The following is a 6000-nucleotide window of genomic DNA, read 5'->3' as shown; positions in this document are numbered from 1 at the left end:
CTTGTACAGCATTTCATTTTGAATATGTTTGGCGCCCGCCGCCATTTTCTGTGACGTAGGTATGCCTGTGAGGTTATCTCTTCCTCCATTCGGAACGACTCCTCACCAGTACGCCAGCAATAGCCGACGAGGACGGACGCGGGGGCGACCGGGCTAGCGAGACAGGAGTCAAACTACAGGCTCAAATGCCCTAGCGGATAGAATTCACTGAGGAAACTCACGTCCACGCTCATATTGGGCCTTCGGAGTGTTTTCTTGCGAGCTCCTCTCTTCAGATTCATATTTGGACTCACCGTGAACACGGAATGTGTATGTGACTCCGTAGCTGAGTAGGATTACTTTACACGCATTTGATGCACTGAAGTTAATGGGAGGTATTCGAATCTGAAACAATTGTATTTTTTTAATTTGTGAAAGGTCAATTGATAAAATCAACATAATAGATATAGTTTACTCAATAAAAAAATTAACACCGAATTTTTAAGCGACTATTTTTTTTTTAAATAATGACTCAATCTGCCTAACACATTTAATCAAAGAGTGGAATTAAGCAGGGGAAGTGGCAGAGGTTGTAATTTGTCCTTGCTACTGTCAAATTTCAATTGATAAAAATCTCTACTCATATTATGGACAATACTCAATAAATAGCCAGATACACTCGTTGTGTAAAATCAGAATGATAGCCGTAGATCATGATGTTTGAAACTATCGATAACACTGATCAACCAAAATATAATTTCTCCTGTTCTAACCATGTTTTTGGCTGATCCTCTGGTATTTTTCGGGCTGAATCCGAAACTGGGCCCAGATGTTTTCTATCACGTTAAGTTTTTTTTAGGACAATCGGATTCAACGGGGATTCAATGGAGTTAAAGTAAATAAATTGTGAGTTAAAATAATGTGAAAAATGGGTACTCACTCGTAATTTTATCGCATATTTAGCTTCTGACGAATCCCTTTTCAGTGTCCACCACTAATGTGATAATATGTTGCTGAACTTTTCATGGTGCCGTTCGTGCATCAGTAAAATATTCTGGTGGAAACACCTATGGTGTTGATCACTAACGGCGCCAAGGTTTGTAGGAAAAAAGTCCAGGTGTGAGCCAATGAAGTGATTTGTTTTGAATACGCAGAGCAGCCCATTTTTTGTGCAATTTACCACCAGATCGTGGTGATATTTAGCCATCTCTTTCCTAGAAAACCTTCAAATGCATTTTTGAATGCCTTCCACGAGCTTTTTTTGTTGAACTCCTGTTGTCAAAATCAGGGGTGCCGACTTACAAAAAATATTGGGGGGCCCAAATCGGGGACCTTGCCCCGGTAAATTTTATTAGTAGTGAATTTTAAGTTTTTTAAACATTTTATAAGAGTCATATGATCAACATTAGAACCCTGATCACTCGAATCTCGATATCTGGACACTCGGGGGAAAATCGACAAGCCTGACACATTTTTTCCTCACATCTGTAACGAATTTTTGGGGGGGCTCGGGCCCCCTCAGGCCCCATAGAGTCGGCACCACTGGTCAAAATTCCGAATTCTTCAGCACTTCTTAAAAAAATCTGTGGCCCAATAAAAAATCCTTCTATTATCTGTTTTCCACTGATTTTTAGGACATTTGTTTCAAATAAGTAAAACCTGCACCATTTTTACACATATCTTGTACAACATTTTTAAAAAGCCCTATTTTAATACTTAGAGGTGGCAAAATAATATTTTTAGGATCGTAAAAAAGGCGAAAAGGACATTTTTGAATCCAGCGACGAGTGCTTACGTTATGGTCAATCTTTTTTCAAGTAATGATTTTTTCTGTCTCTGCTATCCCAATCGCAGAAGAAGCAATAATATTTCGTGCAGTCAAACTGTATGCCCAGTAAAATGCAGCTACTTTTAATTTTCCACAAATTTTGCGCAATGAAAAATTTACTGCATATTCTGGTAAGATTCTTTCATATCGGTTCCATGAGCTAATGCTTTCGAGGGGAGTTCAATTCCATTATGTTAGAAAACAGCCTTTGAACTGACGGTAAAGGAATCAATGAACCTAATCATCTGTGTTATATTAAAAACTAAGAGTATCCATCACAGAGAGAACATCATTGCAAAAATTAAGATTGTTTTCATGAGAAAAAATATTTAAATTCGTCATTGAGAGGTCGATGCATAGAAATTTTTGTATTTGGATCCAGCAAATTCCAACCCTTCAATTGTGATCTTTAGATTTCTCTCTGCTTTTTAGACAAATTTAACTTGCGCAATAGATCACTTAAATCCTCTAATCCAGCGTCATAAAATGAGGTCTATCAGAAATGTTGGGTCCGAAAATTGGGTCTTTCGAGTTTTCGAATCCATCATTCACAGATGCTTTCTGAATATTCGCTAAGATCAACATTTTGTATGGTTCCACCACTGGTAAATTTTTCAAGTGTGGGGCTGATTCTAGGTTGTTTGGATCTTTTACTGTGCGTTTTGACTTCGGTGTTATTAATTTAATTTCTGTTTCACAAAAATAGTAGTCAGAAATATGATCCTTAGCTTCCCGCCGAATCATGAGGACGGAAAAATTCATATGACGTTTTCCATCAGTCCAACCAGTGAGAAGCCTTTCACATCTGCCACATATCACAGAAGACTCCGATCCTGTATCCAGGTCACCCAACGGATAGTCAAAATAAAGTCTAAAACACTGTCTCAAAAAGGTAATATTCCTCCTTTTAGCCTTAAAAGTAATTTCACCGCACACGTAACAAAAGTAATCGTGGTAGTTCACGCACTGTTTAGGCCCATTCGCCCTTTTAAAAATATCTGCCCAAAAAAAGTATGGCTTGTAAATTTTTTTCAAAAAGTGTTTTGTGATTGTATACTTGTAGGGAACCAATGATAAAAAATTCAGGATAATTAAAAATTCTGAGCAACATTGCCTCGGTGATTTGAAATGGATTGACCCCACGATGAAAGCTAAGACGCTTCACAACGATTACAATGTAATAAGCTGACATTTCCTGCGAGCAACAAAATGCAGATGAAAAACACACGTCTTTACGCGCCGACAGTCACATACTCATTTGGAGTGGAAGCTAATTATGCATTGCATCGAAAAAAACGAGAGGTTACTGCAAGTTTAATTATATATTTTGTTGAGACAGGAAGGCATGCCATCGTAGGACTTGCTATAGCAGGAAATTATTATTTTTACCTATTCATGCTATTATGATATATAAATGAAATAAATTACTACTTTTGTAAAATAAAAAGCATACATTCAGCTGTCCCAATGAAACTAGACGTGATGGAAATAATCCAAGCCCAGATTCCGAATCAGCAAAAAAATACGTCTAAGATCATCCAACGACGTCTCCAGGACAAAATCTTTGTTCACCAGTGTGGGAAGTTATGTAATTAAAAGCACCAACGCTTTGCTTCCAATAGGAGTGCGAAATACAAATATCTCCAAGGATTAAGTTGAAGTAAATTGGTACATGAAATATTTCACCCTTAAAGAAGGACGAAGGGGCGGCCTGGGGTGATTTTGTGACCTCGGCTGGGGCCCATGATAGTGGGTCCTCCACCGGAAGATTTTGGGAAATCGCATGTCCAGAAATGGATTTTGACGCTATTCTGGCTCTTAAAATTTAGATTAAAGTTAATAAAAGGTATCAATTTTGTAAATAAAAATACTAAGAAAAATTAAAATTACATAGCTTAAAAACTTAGATAGGTGTGATTGTTCTAATATCTATTTAGAATATTTGTACCTTAAAACCGAACTGAAATATAAAAACCCTCCAAAATAACTTTCGAATAACCCTTTCAAAAAGCATAAGGTTCTCTTTTATCTTCTAACATCTTTATTTCATTATTTTTGTACAAACTTTGTATGCTGATTAAGCTATAAGTAAAGCTGTAAATAAAAAATAATCAAAGCTTAGAATTTTATAATTGTTAAAAATAATTTGGTTCAAGTAATCTGAGTTTTTTATTACACCTTTCATATACACTTCGAGACAGACGCGAGCATTGTGGGGGCCCTATAACCTCGGGGGCCGCGGAGATAGCCGACCAACCAACCTGACCAGACCGCACCGATCGGACAACCATTCATCAACCTATCATCCATTTCTTCAACGGAAATTTGACAGTAGCAAGGACAAATTACAACCTCTGCCACTTCCCCTGTTTAATTCCACTCTTTGAATAAATGTGCTTATAAATAAATGTGTTAAGGCAGATTGAGTCATTATTTTAAAAAAAATGAGTCGCTAAAAAATTCGGTGTTAATTTTTTTATTTAGTCAACTATATTTATTATGTCGATGTTATCAATTGACCTTTCACAAATTAAAAAAAATACAATTGGGTCAGATTCGAATCCCCCCATAACATCGGTGCATCAAATTCGCGTGAAATAATCCTACTCAGCTACGGAGCCACATACACATTACGTGTTCACGGTGAGTCCAAATATGAATCTAAAGAGAGGAGCAACCTCTCCACGGAGCCGAAATGAAAACTCTCCAGACGGCCAAAACTTGTGCGTGGACGTGAGTTTCCTCGGTGTATTCCACCTGCTTGAGCTATTGCGCCTGTAGTTTGACTCCTGTCTCGCTATCCCAATCGCCCCTGCGCACAGTGGGCGGAAATCGGAAAAAGCCGGACAAAATTACAAAATGGCTTTTTCTGAGTTATAAACTTGAAACTTCGCAGGTATACTCAGAAATGATTGAAATTTATGGATATGTACTTCATTTGACATAGATCCTACCCGTTACTGAGATACAGAGGCTCAAACGTGAGCAAATTTCCATAAAAACGCCCGTCTTCAATTTTCTCTGAAAATCTTCCAAAGTAAGTGGATGGTGAAGTTATGGGTGGATTCTTGCGAAATAAAAAACCACATAATCTGTTGGAATGGTGTTTTTTCTTTAATTTTCCGTAATCTTAAAGAATACCGTCCATAAATTCTTACCTTGCAGTAACAAAATGGCGGATACTGTTTTTCGACAAAGTTTTACATTTAGGTAGAGTTTCAAATAGGTTTTCGGCAAGGTCGCGCGGAGTAACTTATATGAGAGCATTTGTTGAAGATTTCTTAAGGTTTCTATCCAGTTTTCTTTGAAATAAGTTTGCGTCGCCGGAAATGACATTGATTTTTCGACCGCACGGCAGGGTTCGTCTCCGCGCGTCGGGAGTTGGATTAGCCGCGACGCGGTAAGGTTATTGAAGCTGTATGGGTTTTAACGCTCACCATTCACCGTTTTTATGTTTTTCTTCAAGACACCGATTCTCAAATGGTCTATGGTGAAGACAGTGGAGGTTTTTCATGTGATGTAATTGCACGTTTCATCGAAGTTGATTTCGTTTTCTTTGGATACGATCGAAGACCATACTTCTATTAAAAGCGTTCAAACCTCGAAAAAGTGAGTTGTTTTCCTGGGACTCATACAAAAAGACCTACCAGAAAGATACCAGCTGAGACCCTTATACCTTCTTCACTCTCCGATCCCTGACCCTCAGGATTCTACTTCGAAAACGGTCGTTTTATGACACCGCGGAGTGGAGCCTTTGACCGTCTTAACGGGGGTATTTCCAAGGGAACATCTAGCTTTTTTAAAATGTGTATCATACCCTCAGTTACACTTTATATCCATAATATGTTTCCTTCTTGAGAAGAAGAGAATAATGTTCATAAATATGGCTAATAATACATTGTTCAGTGACTTAACATAGCTACTAATCATGAAGCTAGGGCATAACATCTGATGGCAACTAAATAATCTAAATTTTATGGACGAAAATTATGGATCGCGTGACAATCTCATGTTCGGCACCTACAGTAAGTACTAGAAAGTTGTTGAAGCAGATACGATGAAGATAGGGTAGTTTAGGTAGACAATTCATCGGAACTTCTAGCTTTTTTAAAACGTGTGTCATACCCTCAGTTCTACTTTGACTGTGGTGTAGGAAAGTTAAGTTCTCTTGAGTGCGCAGAATTTGTGAAAGT

Source organism: Ischnura elegans, chromosome X (genome assembly GCF_921293095.1).
Source record: "Ischnura elegans chromosome X, ioIscEleg1.1, whole genome shotgun sequence".
NCBI lineage: Eukaryota > Metazoa > Arthropoda > Insecta > Odonata > Coenagrionidae > Ischnura > Ischnura elegans.
The sequence above is the reverse complement of the archived record's forward strand: the minus strand, read 5'-3'. Positions refer to the sequence as shown.